Genomic DNA, 18,575 nt, shown 5'->3' on the forward strand with positions numbered 1-18,575 from the left:
CCCACTATAGCTTCAGTACACCTTGACATAGATTCTACCAAGTCTCTGGGGCTTACTGAAACGATGGAGCACCTTTCTCCAGCAAAAATCTTACGTCAGTTCATGATGGAGAGCGCTGCCCCACACAGTCAGCCTTAAATCTCTGGGGTTTTACTTGGGTTGAAATCGTGACATATTATTCACATCACTTTCATACTTATCAAGGCATTCAAGCGACCCTTTCTGCTATATGGATGGGGGATCTTTGGTCATACAAGCGACCACTTTCATCTGGATTTATTGTAGGATTAAGGTGATCACCCAGAATAACTTCATATTAATTTGTAGCGACTCTTCTCTATTAGGTCGACAAGTGCATCGAACCATGCCAGGAAGATGCCCCACAGGACTGTTGGGCTCAGGGGTTCGGGGTTTTCCTTTCATTTTTTATGTATCTTAAGTCGGAAGTCATTTCTAGAATGAGTTATTTCTGCCTTTGCTTCTGTCCTTTCTTTTGCCTTTTTAGGTCATGCACTACAGATGATTCCGACAGTGTCTGATTGTCACTGTAACCATCATATTTTCCCCACTTGTTGTCAATAACATGTTTTCTTTTTTTTCTAAACCACAAGAAATGAAATGTGTATAAAATGACACAGAAGTTCATAGTTAAAAGCATAGCTTGCATTTAATGAAATGTTTGTAATTATATCATTCACTTTTCACTAGTAGCCAACCTGTTGGCAAATGGTTTGGATACTCAATACAGATTCTAACTCGATGATAAGGAAGTATTATTCTATTATATTTAAAGATTCACTGCGTGTTTTTTGTCACCCTGACATGTTTGGAGAGGTTTTTGAATAGATGTCTAGTTAGTGCATTCAAAAAAGGTGATGTTTTACATTTATTTCTACTGCATGTTTTGCACACATTTGAAGGACGAAGTCTCAGTCTGTCAAGAGTGCCTTTAAAGTTAAGTGTTCATATTACCATTATATGAGTTTGTGCTGTAACCAAGATACTAAAAGTGGAGTCAAAATCATTTTTAATGTCCATATTGAGGGGGCAAAGCCCACTTTTTTTGTTTGTTTGTTTGTTTGTTTGTTTTCAACTGGACATAATATATCAAAATGTTAGTCTAATATGAAACTCACAAGTAGCATTTAGTGGGCACCAGTTTAACTTAATGTTAGAGCAGGTGACCGTGTGCTTTATGGCTGAAATGCAGTGGCCCAGGTACACGTCTTTCCCCTGTGCTCTTGCCCCTCTTTCCTGTCAACTCCTGTTTACTATTCATGTCTGATGCCATCATATTTAGGAAGTGTTTTACAGAGCAGCACAAAATAGATCGCAGTCTAAAGGAAAAGTAAACGGTTAAATAAGACCATCAAATATGAAGAAAGCAAAAGGTGTGAATAATATGGGAAATAAGTGAAATAAATACAATAAATGTAAACGACTTGAGCAATAAAGATAAGTCAACAAAGAAATAGCTGAGTGGGAATAAAAACTGTTTTATTAACAGAAAGCCTTTCTGTGGACGTTGTGGCGACACAGCTTTCCTTTTGGGACAAAACACAACTCTCCATGCAATAAATCGTTTGTATTTAGAGTGAAAACTGGGCTTTTTGTTGAGGCGAGGTTTAAGAAAGTATCGGTCTCTAGTAGCATTAGGCTCTGTAAATGTAGATCAGTGTGGTGTGTGTGTGTGTGTGTGTGCATGTGCGTGTATTTGTTTTTGTAATTATTTATCTCCCTTATCCTGGGGTTTGATGCAACTTTCTGCTCCTGCTCACTGCCTCACAGCTATACCGTAAACCCCTTTTGATCTGTAACAACACTCCACAGCCTGGACTGGCATTAGGTTGCCATGGTGAAAATTGCCAGAATATTATTTCCAGCAGATTGACTCTGGTGCTGGAAGAGGGCAGTCATTTTTTTTTTTTTTTTAATAAAACTATGTCATGCATTATCCTATATCTAGGCCACAGCTGTCCTTTTCAAACGTTTTGTAAGGCTCCTATGAAAGTGACGTTTACTTTGTGTTCTGTTTTTCTTACTGTGTTTATTTTCACTGGTCTTTCTTGAATATGAAGTAGTCGTTATAGACAATCTTTCACAGCTTTCTTCTTTTTCTCTAAAACCACACATATCAGAGGTATTTTATGCCTGCATCATTCTCTCATCCTTTTTCTTTTTCACTCGCTGTCCTCTTTAATCTCTTCCTCTCTTAAAATGTCCAATATTAATAGGTTGTTTGCAGGCCTGCTTCCTTCTTTTTGTCTCTCTCTCCTTTAGTGAACCTCATCCTCAAGCTTCTGTTTTATTTCAGTGTTTACTGATCTGAGTAAAGCGTTCTTCCTTGTCCCCAAGCTGTCTCTCATTTAAATGCACTACTTCATTATATGTAGCCTGCAGCCGTAGTCCTTTTAGATGTTTCCAAAATTGTCTCCTAAAAGCGGGTTGGTGCTCTGCCAGAGAGAGATCCATGGACATCGTTACTCAAAAGATTCTTAAAATGGTGTTTTAAATCTCAAAAAGTCTTTAAAGTATAAAACTCAGGCTCTCATTACTCCTGTTATTAACAGCAGGTGGTAACATGTTTGCACCCAAACTACTTAAGAATGATGGTCAGAAGGAGTGTTTTAGTGGAAATGCTGGTTGTACTGGTCGGACGCCTCAAGGACTTGACAGTATAGATCCAGTATATGGAAAAGGATTAAGTCTATCAGACTGCTCTGAGTTCCTCTTGAGATACGGAGCCAGCCATGCATGTGGATCTTCAGCCTTCATTCACGTCTCCTTTCTTCAGGGAGAGCTTTTTGAAAGAACGTTTGCATTCATAATGTGGCCAGTATTGACTACTTTTCTTTTGCAGTGCTTTGACTTTTTGTTCACAAGGAAGAATGAAGCTTCAGCTTAATTTAACTCGAGGCACAATAGGCTCCACTTTTCCTACCTTGTGTTGCTCTTTAGCTGAAAAAAATCACTCCCACAGATGTTACTTACTGAGTATGTTAAGATTTATAACTTATTGCAGTATAAACAATGTGTTTCTGCTGACTCTGGACTGCATTAACCTATTTGCTGATGTTTGATGTCTATTAAAGATTTTTTGCTGTTGTTGTTATTTTGCTTGTATACTCTATAAATGTATTCACTCACTTGTATTTTTTATTTATTTTTTTTCAATGTCTGTAATCACTGGGGTTTGGGCAGGTTCGTTCATGGTCCAATCATCCTTTTGCTCCCCTATGGCATCACTGATGACCAGTAACATTGCTGCCAGGCAGCAGAGGAAACTGTTATTGTGGTGGTGCTTTCCACTCTCTGTAACATTCAATCTGTGCCCAAAACTCATTTTTTAAAAAGTGCACAGGTAAAAATGAGTGCACCGGGAGTTTATTTCTCACTTCCAGCATTAAGAAACATTTTCAGGTCTACATACAATGCTGATTGATTTTAACCAACTATAATTAGTGTATGTAAGTAATTGCGGCATTAGTAGCTATTTACACATTTGCCTACCACACGAAAGTGCCGCTGTTCGATCCAGGGAGGTGACAAATAAACATGTAACATGAAAAATTGCATTTATTATGTTTCCTACGCCTACTCTGATAATGATGGCAATGAATCACCTGAGTGTTCTTTTTGAAGGCTCTGGTTTTTGTTAAAAAGGTTAGAGATAGCTCCCCAAAATTATTAAATCAACAATTTCCTGACATTGATTTTAGAGACAGTTTTGTCACTAGTCTGTTTATCTGTATTTTAACAATATTTGTGAAAAGGCATCACAGGAAAAGGTGAAAAGAAGGGAACCTAATTATTCAAATAACTACAAAGAAAAGGGTGGAAAGGAAAAACTATATACAGTTTTTAGAAAGGCTGCATTTTACCTTTGACTTTTGTTTTGGAAGGTAGCAGACAGATAAATCTATAGTACCAGTCAAAAATCAATGAAGACTTGGCTAAATATTTACAATTTTCTTCAGTGCATGGAATTATGAAGTAAACAAAAAAACTGAATATATATTACTTTTTTTTTTCCTACAGTGAAGCTGCCTTTTGCTTTAACAGGTTTGCACATTCTGGTCTTATTCTCAGCAAGCTCCTCAAGTCCCACCTGCAATGTGTTTCCAGCTCTCTTTAAAGTATTCCTGTTTATTCTGAGTACTTTTGGCTGCTTTTCCATCCTTCTGCGGTCCAAACTGTCCCTAAGCATGCAGAGGCCAAGCAGCCTGACAGTCAATCACTCTCCTTTTCAGATAATTATCCCTTTGCAAAGCCTGGAAGCCATTCCTGGTGATGACCTCATGGAAGTAGGATACTCCCAATGCTGTGCAAAGAAGTCTTAAAACTATGTCTAGCTTTAGGGAGCTATAGTGTTTTTGGTTTATTTTACACTTCCTTGTTTACTACTCAGTTCTGTATGGGTTATTTCACAGTCTAGTATTCCACAGTATAGATAATAGTAAAAACCCTTGAATGACATTTGACTGGAACAATATGTGAAGAGACAGGTTTTTGTTTGTGATATTATTCATAAATTCTTGACTTGTGCACATTTTACTCAGAACAAAATATAACTTAGGATGTTTGCCCGTTCATGCAGCATTTTCAGGTGCATGTAACAGAACAATTTCTACAACAGCGAACAGCACGAACGGTTTGGAGGAAGACTGCATGACAAGCAGTCAGATTAGTGTTGCTGCAGTGGCTCGGGCTTGTGAACTCGCTCACGGCAAGCTGTCTGCAGACATTTATAATAACGTGGAACACAAAAGCGCTACAAGTGAACCGCTTTTGAGAAAGTGTAACATTTCTTTTGTTGGAATAATGAATCAGTTATAGATTATGCCAAATCAATACATGGACCAGCCAAAAGAAATAACTAAATTCCTTTGGTTTCAGCAACAGTAACTATGAAACATTCTAAAGTGCAATAATCAGATTGAAATGAAAATGCTCACCCATTTGCCAGGACTGAACAGCAAAGCTGGCAGTGTCATTGTTATTGCCATTACTGCAACTGCTATTGCTGCCACAGTCAGTAAATATTATGGCTACTACTGCTAATGTCATTCCTACACTTACTGACGACCCTAAACATAACTAAAAGTAATATAGCTGCTTAAAGTAAAAAAAAAACAAAACAACTGTGCTGAATTTTTTAGGCAACAAGACGAAGACACATTTCAGTGAGGAAGTCTGCAGTCAAAGGAAGATTATTTCTTTCTGCAGTAATTTGTTTTTAGCGTTCCGGGATCTCACCCCACCCCTTTCCATGCACATGCAAAGAAAGCAGAAGATGGAGAGAGCATGCCTCCTCGCCCTTCCAGGGAGAACAGCAAGATCCTCATATAGAGCAGGCTTCAAAGAAAATGAATATGATGCTGATTAGGACAGACACAGATTGAAAATGAGGACCAGGTGGAGCTGGGTTTCTAAGTAGCTTGCAGATGCAGAGCAGTCGTAGGCAGTTGTCTTAAAAAGTACACCCTCTTTAAGATTTGCCACCTGGATGCACAGACGGGCATCACCTGAACCAACAGATGTTCTTAGCTGGCATTGAGAACAGCTGATCTGCCAGGATTACAGATGAGCTTGACTTTATGACATGGCTAAACTTAAGATATTTACTGTTTGTAGCTATTTTTTTTATTACTAACATAATGCAGGGAGGAAACTGTTTACATTTACTGATTGAAAGTGTGTTTCTTAAAGTTGATCTAGGTCACAGCAATAGCTTTTTAAGGTGTGCTAAAAGCTCCTCTTTTCTTTGTGTTTGTACTGGGAGCTTCGGAGCTCATCCCTTATCCTGCCCAGAGGTTAGAGTGCACAGGTGCTGAGACAGCCTTCGGCTCCCTCTTTGGGAAATAACCTCCAAGCATTCCTAACAACAATGACAAAAAGCTAAATAAGGAGCTTAAGATACTCATTTCAGCATTATCATTTGCTATCTGGTGCTTCCAGTTTAACGTATTAAACCCATCCCTTCATTGTTCCGCATTGAAAAGTCTTGCTGCCACAGTTAACACAGTACAATCAGATTAGGCTTCCTTTCCCCTTTCACAGCCGTAGTGTTTAGAAAATAGCACTGCAGATATAATATGGAAATATTGTTTTCAAGGATGGTATAAATACAAAAAGGAATAGAAATGGTAAAGTTGGAGATGAGGTGCGATTTGTTACCAAGGGATGCATGTGAGAGATCTGATCAGGGCTCCGCCAGTATTACAATCTTCTGTGCAAATCACCTCATTTTAATCCTTGTGAGGTAAAACATGAAACAGCACAAACAGTGAAGGCTGAGCTAAAAATATACAAAAAATAATTTGACTGTGACTGAGGACACAAGACAAGTTATTAAGACATTATTAGTTTATTCTGCTGTAGTCCCAGATTCTGACATCTTTTATGAAATGATCCATATCTCTGAATGACTCATAATAATATGCTTTATTTGGTGGTCTACTTTTTTTATTTTTCATTTTTCAAATGTTTTATTCTGTTTGGATGCCAGTGTGTAATACCTCGTATTCTTTCTATGATGCATAACTTAAAGAAAATAAGGAAAAATACAGCCAGTCAATTTGGCATGAATATTTTAGGCCTCCATAAAATGTAAATCAAATAGAAAACAGTACACAGAGATCATTTAGATTTTTAAAAAAAGAGTTATGTATATTTTTTTAAACCAACGATTTATAGTTTAATCTCTATGATGCATGCATAACAATTCGTTTTCTTTTAGAATAGAATTGAATTCAATTTTATTGTCATCGCACATGTCACAAGTACAAGGCAACGAAATGCAGTTTGCATCCATCCAGAAGTGCTTTAGCCATGATATAGATATATTACAAAATATATATTAGCAATAATATAGGTATATAGATATATTACAGAAATGGGTCTGTTATAGGTATGTTACAATGTACACGGTATGAAGGTATGTTATGAATATGCTATAACTATAAGTATGTGCAGGCTGTAGTGGGTATACAAGCTATGTACAGGCTATGAACAGGATATAAATATGAAACTATGCAGAAATATGCAAGTTATAAACAGTTGTAGAATTATAATTATCGTATTGTACAGAATGATTGTTTATACAGAATTATACAGTAGTGCAGTTAAGATAGTGAAATATGTGTCTAATTTTAATCTAAGCATGAGGACATACTGATTGAAATGCTACCAGGAGGAACGATGTATTGTAGTTAAATAAATATATTGAGCTCACTGATTCCAAAACTGTGAGCATGTGCTGTAAATTAAAACCAGTGAGAGAAATTCTTTGTGCAGGTGAATAATTTGTACAAATTCTGCACATTCAGATCAAGCTTTCTGGTTGTTTTCAGGTCAACTCTGATACATCAAAGTGTCAAGTGATTCATCAACAGCTAAGAAATAAAAAACAAAAAAGAGGATGGAGGGTTTTTTTGTTTTTTTCTTTTTACTATTGCATAAAGAGAGGTGAAAATGACAGCGATGGAGCATGCTTTATCTATAGGAGCTCACAAACCATCGTTGTTCCCTGACCTCACTGCTGTGTTCTGCAGTATTTATGTAGGAGGAGACAATGGAGTATTATTTTTCTGTTAATAAGTAAGGCTCAAATCATGTGAAGCAGCAGCTCACCGTCATACACAGCGAGATCCTAGATGGCATGTCTGTGAACTTCTTTTCTGACTTTTTCGCTTTCACTTACAGAAAAGATTGACAAGTTGATAATGGCAGAAAAATTGTGCAGGCCAACTTGTACTTTATGCAGCTGGTAAAAAGTAAAAGTATGTCCATTTGAGGAATGCGAAATGGACAAGTAAAAGGTCTGCGAGGCTAGAGATATCGGGCTTCCCTCTGAAGCGTGACACTTGGTCAATTGGGGGCTGATGCGATTTAGCAGAGACAAGACTAAGAGTGATGGTGAAATAACAAGGCAGCTGGGCCTCCCTGACTGCTGAGACACACAAGGGACTGCTGCATCTCAGCTGCAACCGCTGGAACTGATCACAGCCCTTCTTGACAATGCCCGAGAGCGTTTTAGAAGCATCCCAGAGGCGGCTCCCTACACTGCTAAAAATATGCGCCCATATCCTGGTTTTGACAGAAGTGCGAAGCTGCACAGAGCAGATGAGCTGGGCACGAAGTCAGACAGCGGAATGGCACCGAGCATCTGATTAGTTTACAAAATAAAACATGTCGTAAAGACCAAATGCTCTGGTTTTAAAACGCGCCAGGTGTGTCCCAGTATAAAGTTATTCAGAGACAGAACAAAACCGTCTCCTTCAGTGTTAGTGATCAAGTAACGCTTACAGAAAGTAGGTGGTTATGATCAATAGCTGTTTCCAGTACACACTGTTTGATATCATGCATTATTTACACACACGCTAAAGGCATTAGCTGTTTACTGTCTGTGTGTGAAGCAAACCAAGGGTTGGTTCAATGAACAAAGCTTTGTATTTAACATATACAGAGTATTATATAAAGCACTTATAGACTAATTGTAAAGTTACTTTTGACTATGAATGTATGGATTTGTGTAATTAGTGGCTAATGAGCCATGTGGAGCCATTAAAGGGTTCGTGGGTGGTCTTATACAGCTCCACACCCTGAGATGGAAGATATGTAGCAATTAGAGTACAGCTAGATCATTCTCAGCCTGAATAATGTAGAAAGAGTGTCTGCCTAGTGGAAAGAATACCCTTCACAGCAGAGAATCAGTGTAAAATTCTTGCAGTGTTCAGCCTATATTCATTCTCCTTTAGTCATTTTTTCCCCTTTAACAAAGACAGACTGTGGTGTTGCATGAGTGGTTCCCTCTAAAATTTTTAGCATTGCAGGGGTTCTTCAAATTGTATCCTCCAAAATAAAACTGGCATTAAAGAATGGAGCAGTTGACCCAGAACATATCAGTGGTGTTTCATTCAGATGGTACTACAACCTTCAGGCTCTTAGCTCTTGATGAAGAGTTTGTCTCAGACATTCAGTGATTTAAACTGTGACTGTGGAAAACGGCCTCTATGGGGCTTCTTCTTTCACTGCACAATCTCCTGCCTGTCTTCTTCCCGTCTGTGCACGAAGCCTGTGCCAACTTAAATGTACCTTTGTTTCGGAGTGTGTTCCTCACATCTGACTCAAAGAGAACTATTTTCATACCGTTTTCATCTGATTTATGGTTTTATCCCAAGGACCAGACAAACAAGCATATTTATAGAAACTAATGGTTAAGTTGAGGAATAACACACTCACTACTTAAATGCCTCCTCATTAAGAGATGGGTTAGAACAGCGCATTGAATGAATTGCTAGTCTGCATTACACTGTAACAGGAAAGGTGACTGCATTATTCATGTCTCCTTTTTGTGGATAGTGTTAGCCATTGTTAAGTCCCCACCTCCAATCCCATGATAATACATTCATTTATGCTTTATTTTCCCCCCAAAGGGAGGGAGTATGTAAACCGCTCCATTTGTCTGTCTGTTAGCAGTCTACCATCCACAGCATTACAGATATCATGTTCAGGTTTTGTGTGATTGTAGATACCGATAACAGCTCAAGCTGATTTAATTGAGGTGAAAATCAGGTCAAGGTCACAGCAAATGTGAAAATCCGTAAAAACTTTATATTACTAATGATTATTTTTCAGGTCATTCTCAAACTTCAAAACCATATACTAGGCCTTGGGGGATATGAGTGACCTTGACCTTCATTGGTAGTGCCCAAGGTCAAAGTTGGGCTTTGAAAAATCCAAGAAACCATATCAGGTATAATATATTATATGAAAAGGCATAGAGAGAACCAACTCTGCTCCAATCATATGGTTAAAGATCATAAAATACATAATTTTAGTATGTAATACTTCAAAGTCATAGATTAAAGGTAAGAGACATTAGCTTGTTGTTATAAAAGGAGGCTGAAGCAGGCATTAAAGTTTTAGCCCTTGCTGTTCGAGGGGAGTTGCGCTCTCTCAGTGCTCTTGTTTGATTTCAGTTGTGTTATAATACAAATGTAAGATAGTTTCACCTTCTAGACGTGCTGTGTTATTGCATAGAGCTACCGCAGGATAAGTTGAATCAATGTTATTTCTATAGGGAAAACAAGCAATCAAGAGTTTTGATAAATGTTAGCATGGTTCATTGCGTTTTTGTTTTATTTTTTAATTAATAATCAGCCTGAAGTTCGAGCGGGGTGGTGTTTTTGGCTTCTGAAGGAGGCATGGCAGAAAAGTTTAAGAAGCGCTCTGCCAGCCTGTTGTACATGCTGTACTATTTTTTTTTTGCCTGGCTAACTTGAGTAGTGATGATCAGCGTTTGAGCTGGTTTATCAGAGGAAGAGCAGCTTTGGTTTACTTATCAGGCAAATGGATACTTGTCATAGCAAGTGTAGTGTGATATGGCCACTCCTCTAATGCACTGTGGGGGTGGGGTTCATTTTTGTTGTTGTGTTTTTTTTTTGTTTGTTTGTTTTTTTTTAAAGCTATTTACTGATAAATTGCAGACTGCCAAGAATGACTGAAACTCAAACTCCTTTCATCAGTTTTTCCTTCTAAAGATAATGGCGCTCTGCCTCTAGCTGTATTGTTGTTGTTTTGTGTTGTTTGGGGGGGATTGTGTGAGAACAAACAGCGCAGCACACCAGGCTCTCTCGATCCATCTCTCAGAAAATGTCCGCGGCTCAGTTATGGATGCATAGATTGAAATCGAAAACAAAATGATGTTAAAAATACAATGGTTTCCAGATGTTAATCCCCCTGCTGTGTTTTGCAGAAATCCTTCTGCGTATGCTCCATTTCTAAGTGTAATGGAAAGCCATATGATGTAGCTTAGCAGGACGCTTCAGCCATTTATCATTGTTATGAAGGTTATCATGGGACTTTGCTCAAGAGTCCTTTATTGCAAGTGCTGTGTTCGCTCATGTTTTCAGCGCTGTCATACAAATGCATACATTCCACATAGTGAATATAAGTGGAACCTTAGTCGTTTAGCTTCTGCTGAATTAGATTTATATACCCTGCTGTGACACAGTAGCTTTAAACTGTGAATGTGAACTGTTTTCTCTTATCACAATTTTACAAATTTCCTCTGTTTCGTGAGAGTGTGATATGTTATAAAAGGTACTTAGTCTGTAAATTCTTGCCTCTACTGATCACATCGTGAAGCGTTTTGCTGAAATGAAATGCTTGTAAATGTCATGCCCTTTAGCAAGGCAGAGCCTGGATAGCGCTATAGCACAGGATTCTTGCTCTAACTCACAGCCATGTAAGAAACCGTCTTTAAATAGTACAACTTGTGCTTCATCAATTTGACCATTGTTTCAGCTCCTGTCACTGCCCTTGTTTATGCCTTGCTGCTAGTAAATAAATAAAGACAGAAATGATTCACTGGAGTGAATAAAGATCTAATGTCTTCCACTTTGTCAGCTCTGGTGTGGGTGTAAGTTGAAGGGCATGGGCTTCACACATGGATAAGCATAGCTATAAAAGCAAATACAACGTACAAGAACGACAGTGCAAATCATAAAATTGGCTATATTTTGTTGTGTTGCATTGTTGCCTGCTTTCTTGCAATTTGTATACATTTGTGATTGTTATCGCTTGCACCACTTTCCCTCAGTGGGTGTTAAGTGACTGCCAATTAAGATTCAGACTTAATGAAATATGTATGTTGGGTTTTGTTTGTTTTTCACACTGATTATTGTTTATGTCTTCCTTTTGTTCTCGATGTATTTGCGCTGTGACTCTTACTAAACCACTGTTTTGAAATTCTCAGCTTTCCCATTTGATCTTGGACAAAGCTAGCCTCCTCACAGAGGTTATTTTGGGTTGTCACAAAGATATGCAAAGCTCAAATTCCCATTCTCTGTACTGAGAGACCTCAGTTCAGTAGGTTTTGATGTCCTCAACTGGCTGTACTTTTGAGGTTCAAGAAAAGGCCTAATGTTTCAAGAATTTAAACGAGGCACCCTTCAGTCTCAAACTCAACTTGCTGTTCTAGTTCAGTGGCTACTGCACATTGTGCTTTGGAAAGGAGCAGAGGTGCCATCTTGAGTCATGAAAATCTTGTTCTTTGTCTAGAAGGACACTGGACAGGTGGGTTGTTTTGGGGTTATTTTTTTGCCTCCATCTCTTAAAACATCTTTTGCATTGATTTTAGTGTCATTACTGTGTTTGCTGATATGTAATCATTAGGGATGTAACAAATTTTGCAATAGATATTTTTGAAGCCACAGTTCTTACATCTTCTTTATATTGTTGTTAAAATTCATCCCACTCTTCTTTAGTCATCCAATTACCTCTATGTGGCTAATTAGCATAACCAACTCGAGCACATAGCTAATTAGAATATTACGTATGCACAATGCCAAAGCTATTTCCGAACCAATCTTTCTCAAGCTAAATATACACACAAGCCTCTGCAGCACAAAATGTGATGTTGGTTTAGAAAAAACAAAAGATGTTTAAACAGACGCTTAGTGTATTTTCTGCATTTGAAGTTTACAGCAGTTTTTCTCCCAAACATCTTCTCCATGCCTCTGTTGTTAACATAATGAGAGCTGTACGGCGTTGGCAATGGATCACAGCAAGAGACGACAGGATTGTGACACAAGACCGTAGACATTTGCATCACAGATTTGGTCTCGGTTTCAGAACAGTTACACCCTTGGTGATAGATTTGTTATTTTTTGATTACTTCTGGTTTTCATTCTCCTCTGTGCTTTTTGCTTCACAGCTATTTCAGACTGAATGTAAGTAAAGGCCTTTGAAATGCTTTACTTACATTCACATTTTTCTTGATAAAGTCTCAAATCTTGTACACGTGTTAGAAGTAAAGATATCATACATGACTTGGCTGTCTTCGCTAACATTGCTTTACTTGGCAAAAAAATGTAATATGCGTAATAATATGCATTTATAGTTAGGCAACGTTCTCAACCGTGTGAGTATCCACAGCATTAAAGACTGACAAAAACTATTTCAGTATTTAACATTAAAGATAATGTGACTGGCAAGAGGACCAAAATGACAATACTTGTTTCTACTTAGGACTGTTACAGTAGCGTTACTGTCACACAATTAAAATGTTCACAAATCCTAAGGAAGACTGGGAAAGCAGCTAATTTTATGAAATAAAGGTGTCCAGCAAGTGTGCTAAACATGGGGCACATATGGATTTTAGGGTGAGATTATCATGTATAGTCCATCTATGTTTCAGGGGTTAGTAAAAGTTATGAGAAAATAATTAGTATAAAAGGAATGTTCCCAACGTTGTCTGCAAATATGCAATATCTTTTTGCGTCGGAGGGGGAAACTCGTGTTAGTTCATGAATTTAGCTGCAAAGTTGGATGCAATGAGAAGGTAGTTGCTTTTTATGTTGAATTACATTTTTAGAAATATTTAGAAAAATCAGTTACCATAGTTTCTTTGTAAAGCAGTGTTTGCTTAGAATACCAGTGGTTTCCTCAGTAAATGAAGACACAAATTGGAAATACTGCCAAGTATAAATGATAAAGGAAAGCAATGATTTATTCCATTTAAGCCCTTTGTGTCATTTTGATAATACAAAGACAATGTTTCACTTGAATATGAAAATCTTCTTTTCTTTTTTTTTTTAATATTTGCTTAATTAAAATTTGCCAAGAAGTCAACATATGGGCAAAATTGTCAGGTAGAAACATGATTTAGTATGAAATGGATAAAGCTTCGAAGGAAAAAAAGCAACATGGACTGGCTCTGATCTTTGTTGCCCTCTGGCAGCTCTGCATTAAAAAGCAGATACGGTTATGTAGTGCAAATCATGAGCTGTTTTAACACCTCCAAAAACCACAGTAATGAAGATTGTTCAGCCCAGCACCTACAAATGCCATCTACCACACACAGAAAAAAATATGACCCCCAGATGACCCCACTAACTTCAATAGGAACAAAAAGTGATATAAAATAAATTGAGGAAAAGCAAAAACCTTTCTTCTTTGACAAAGTAAATTTAAAGTTCTAGGGAGAATTCATCAAACTGAAAGAGGCTACGGACCATCAATCTTGTTATAGCACAATTCAAAAGCTGTTATGCACGATGATGATATTAAGTATATGCACTTGGGATGGGTAACCTGCATATCACCATTAATGTTGAACGGTATACACAGACTTTAGAGCAAAATATGCTTGAATGACATTTCTTTGATGAAGGATTTTGTCTGTTTTAACAAGACTGTGTCCAGCTAAACTGTCTGTTTAAAAATATTTGATGTATTATGAATAGAGATATACAATTTGGTATCAGATATACTTAAAAATTCAGGACTGGATATCGGGAACAACCTGCAGATGTATAAGATGATCCATTCAATTCAGGTTTTAATGTTGTTAGCATCAAGTCAGCAGCAGCTAGCAGGAGAGCAAGCCTGGAGTGTGCCAGTAATTCCCCATGCCCCCTGGTGGGTTGTGAAGGTACTGAAAATGGGCCGCAGTAATAACAGAGTATGTACAGATATGTATTTGTATAAATATATTTATTTAAATAAAAATTACTTAAACATGTTAATAGGAGGTCCACTGGCAGGTGGCCCAAACATTGGCCTTAACACTTTGCAGATAATGTTTTTTGAATACAGTTTTCAAGGAAATATTTACTTTATTTTATGATTTGATTAGAGTGAAGATTTAAGACATGATGGCCCCTAATGGGATTTTCTGTTTTTTAAGTGGGCTGCAACACTGTTGACTTGGCTGGAGTATGCAGAGGGACTTAATATAAGATAGAAATTAGAAGCATGTGGGTTGGAGTAGCACATTTTTGGAAGCTTTTATTACATTGACAGTAACATAATGTGTTGTCCTCAACTTGATTAAATATTATTTCACTTCAGCTGTCTCTTAACAGCACCACATGCGATGTGTGTGTGTGCGTGTGTGTGTGAGAGGAGATTCAGGAAAGAAAGTAGCACCATTGTAAATGTCAGCAGTATGCAGTAGCCTAATGACTCTCACACTGAGTTGAAATGAGGCTAATGCAAGTAAATTGGATGAATAATGGCTGTCTTAAACCAGTTTTTACTTATTATTTTACAAATGAGTGTGAATTTAGTAAATTTATGCTAATGGATTTCTTTAAATGTGTTTGTGTTGGTCACATTTTATTTCACAAAGTTAGTAAAGTAATGTTTACGTTGAGCCTGATGTTGTCCACACATAAAAGAATGATTCCCAGTCTCTTCCTCACTGTGAGGCATAAAGCTTAATCCAGAAGGATGATTCTGTTTATCTCGACGTTGCTTACGTAAAGCAACATTGAGATGAACAGAATCAACTTCATGGGATTTTCTTACATGAATAATTGAGCATGCATCAAGATACATTGCTTATCAATTTCACACTTATGTTGGATTGGTTCTTGGTATCAGCAGATCCCCCAAACTAAGTTCTCTATATCGAATCAGAAATGGAAAGAGTTGGATCAGTGCATCTATTTATTGTGTGAAAAAATCCTCTAAGCAACTCGAGATATCATTGATCATTAAACAAAACAAGCCTGTATCAACTATTAAAATTACCTGTACTTGTTAAATAAGTCTGAAGAATCAGAATCTAATTTTATTTTTTACATTGCACTTGGATGTGTCAGGTTAAAGAATGATAAATGAAAGTGAATACGCAGGGAAAAATGAAAAGGTGATTGGTGTTTTAAGAAATGCTGCTATGCTATGTGGCTCCATGTATTTTAAATGGCAAAAAAAGTTGTGTTATTGACCCTGAGTGGTAAGGCAAAGCACAATCTTGACACCAAAATTGCAGTGTGCTGCTAGATTACCGGCAACACACTGAGTCTGCTGCACTTTTTCAACCCACTGCAGTGTGCTGCAAAATGCCAAACGGGGTGCAGCCAAGGTGAGAAACAACACTGCACCTCGAGAAAATCCTATAATTATAAAAAATGCGCAATGTCCTGTAATAGTGTAGGAAAATGTGACCGTTTGTAATATGTGCAATCTGAATCTGTCACTTTTGTAAAGTGCAAATAGGAAGACGCCAGTGATTTCAATAAGGGTCTCAACATAAGGAGAGGGAAGAAATGTATGCACTGAACATGTCAGTATTAATAGAGGCAGAATCACCGGGGGGTGAGTGAAAGACAGAGAGTAAAGGGATTAAAGTGATGAGAGCTGAATGGAAATGGAAGTGGAACCTATTTACTTCAGTTCCTGAGAACTAGTGTGACGGAGCCTGACAGAGGCTGAGGAAAGAGCAGTGGGCTGAGTTACACCCTGCAAATGAATAATCCAGGAGCCTCACGGAATTGTGGCACCCCATAGCAGGCCACTGTCTGAGGAACAAGCCGGAGGGGACAGCTGGAGTTGTCTTTTTTTATTGACCTTATCACACACTGGGAGTGGGAAGATAGAGATACAGAGGTGTGAATGTATCAGTATGTGTTGTGTGTGCGTGCACAAGTGTTTCTTCATCATTCTGTGATGTTCAAATGAGAGTGTAAGGAGTTTTTTCTTCTTTTCCCTTTCTAGTATTTTGTTTTTTATGCAGTAGGGTTGCATCTTCTTGCTATATGTCTGGAGGTGCTGACAGCTTCCATTTTTCTGAGCCGAGTCCTTGATGTGAAGGGCACATACTCGGCAAAGGACATTTTGCACATTTCCTTCTCAGTAGTCCATCACTGTTGCTGTACACCCACAGCCCCTCTCTCAATGCTTCTGTCTCTCCTTTTGCATCCATTGATAGATTGACTGATCTGAGTCTATGAAAAATCAATAGGACAACCTTTTGAGTGCTTGTCACATTGATTTTTCATGGGCTATAGCTTCTGTGCTAACAAGTGGGGTTTTCATTCTTTGGGAAATTGTGCTCCTTCGTGACCCTGCAGTAAAAAGATTGCAGAGAAAGTCACTGAGGAGCATAGGGCGATATTAACATAAATAACAAGAGGTGGAAGAGCAAACTATTGCTTCTTGCTTGACCTGAGTCAAGTGCATTTTGTGTGTGCTGTTCACCTCAGATCAGGACTGCTTTTAAATTTTTAATGACATGGCAATCATGGTGACATGCTGCCTTAAGGCATAAACTAAAGGCCAAAGCACACAGGTTCCACTTGTGCAGCCCAACATCTTGAATATTAAACAGTGTAACATGCTCAGTATTTCAGACGGTTTGCAGTTGCATTGATGTGTTTTCATTTTTAACTCGCTCCAGCATTTTTAGTCTTTCTCTTCATTTGCATAATGCTATACTTCATTGCCTCAGCTCTTTGTCAGATGCACTCACCACGGTGGCACATTGGTTTTCCATAGTCAGAGCACTGATCCTGTTCATCTCTTCAGAATGTCTATTTACTTTACCTTTCTCCCGAAGGCTTGAAAATTAACGCAGTTTGATCTCAGTCCTTTCGCTTTGCGCTGAAGTTGTTTTCATGTATCATAACATCTTCTCTTGCTTTTTGCCCATGGCAATAGGAAGAGACTCCCTGTGGCCCCAGTTTTAGCAAAGATTGTTTGCAAGTGCATCTAAATGTGTGTTATTCCTTCACTCCTCATCTTTTTTCCTGCATTCTGTCACTGTCTTTTACTGTCTGGCTTTATTTCTTGCTCACTGAATGGTAACAGCAGGATTTTGTGGAGTGATGTCTTGCTTTCTTCACCCCTGGGCTTGTCAGACAGTTGCTTTGTAATATACTGAGAAGTTAACATTAGATTACTGATATTACCAGTGTTGGGAGAAACCATTTTCAAAACAGATTTGGCTTACTCTAGACACCAGTAAAGCATGGAGAGTTGAGCGTATACTGAATTCTGTTGCTGTGTTTCTGTAATCAAGACAGGGGTTTACGATTTTAAAAGAGCTTAATGGGCTAAATCTCACATTTAAAAAGAAGGCAAGGAATGAACAGAAATATTAATGTTTCTCTCACATACACACAAACACACACTGAGATTCACTACCTCAAATGCAAGGTCCTTTTTTATCTTTTTCAATCTCCCATTCTTGAGGTCATAGCCCGGAATTTTTCCTGTGTGTGTGCACGCGCTTGTGGGTACATATGTGAGTTACTCTGAACACCAGCATGTTTGTGAGTTTGAGATGCCAGCTTCTGTTAGCAAGGTCTGGCTGAGTGATGATCTAGCTGCGTGTGTGTGTGTGTGTGTGTGTGTGTGTGTGTGTGTGTGTGTGTGTGTGTGTGTGTGTGTGCGTGTGTGTGTGTGTGTGTGTGTGTGTGTGTGTGTGTGGTTTTGATAAGGGACAGTGCAGGGACAGAAGGCTTATCTGTTCTCAGGGAAAAAAAATCTTACCACAGAGATAAGCTACATCAGGAATGCTAGTTTCTCTACATTTTAGGTCTGCAGCAAATGCAGAAGATTATAAAAATCCAGGCTATTTAATTTTTTGGTCTAATCTAAGTTGGAATCCATTGCATCAAGACATGAGAGATACTGTATGGAGATATATCTTCATCTTTTTTTAAAAAAAAAAGGAAATAGTCATTTACAGAACCACAACTGTATAAGTTTAGCTTTATGGTACTATTGACAAAAGGTCAGGAATCAGTAGGGATTTCTCTCCTCTCTTAGTGATGCATGAC

At 38.1% G+C, this 18,575-nt stretch overlaps 1 protein-coding gene across 2 annotated transcripts in view; it reads left to right on the forward strand.

Annotated features, from left to right (window-relative positions):
* The window catches only part of furinb (furin (paired basic amino acid cleaving enzyme) b), a 93,496-nt gene that overhangs the window by 14,452 nt on the left and 60,469 nt on the right, over positions 1-18,575 (forward strand). The gene's annotated exons all lie outside the window — the stretch shown is intronic.

This window comes from Perissodus microlepis, chromosome 7 (genome assembly GCF_051167445.1).
Source record: "Perissodus microlepis isolate ML-2025 ecotype Zambia chromosome 7, ASM5116744v1, whole genome shotgun sequence".
Taxonomy (NCBI): Eukaryota; Metazoa; Chordata; class Actinopteri; order Cichliformes; family Cichlidae; genus Perissodus; species Perissodus microlepis.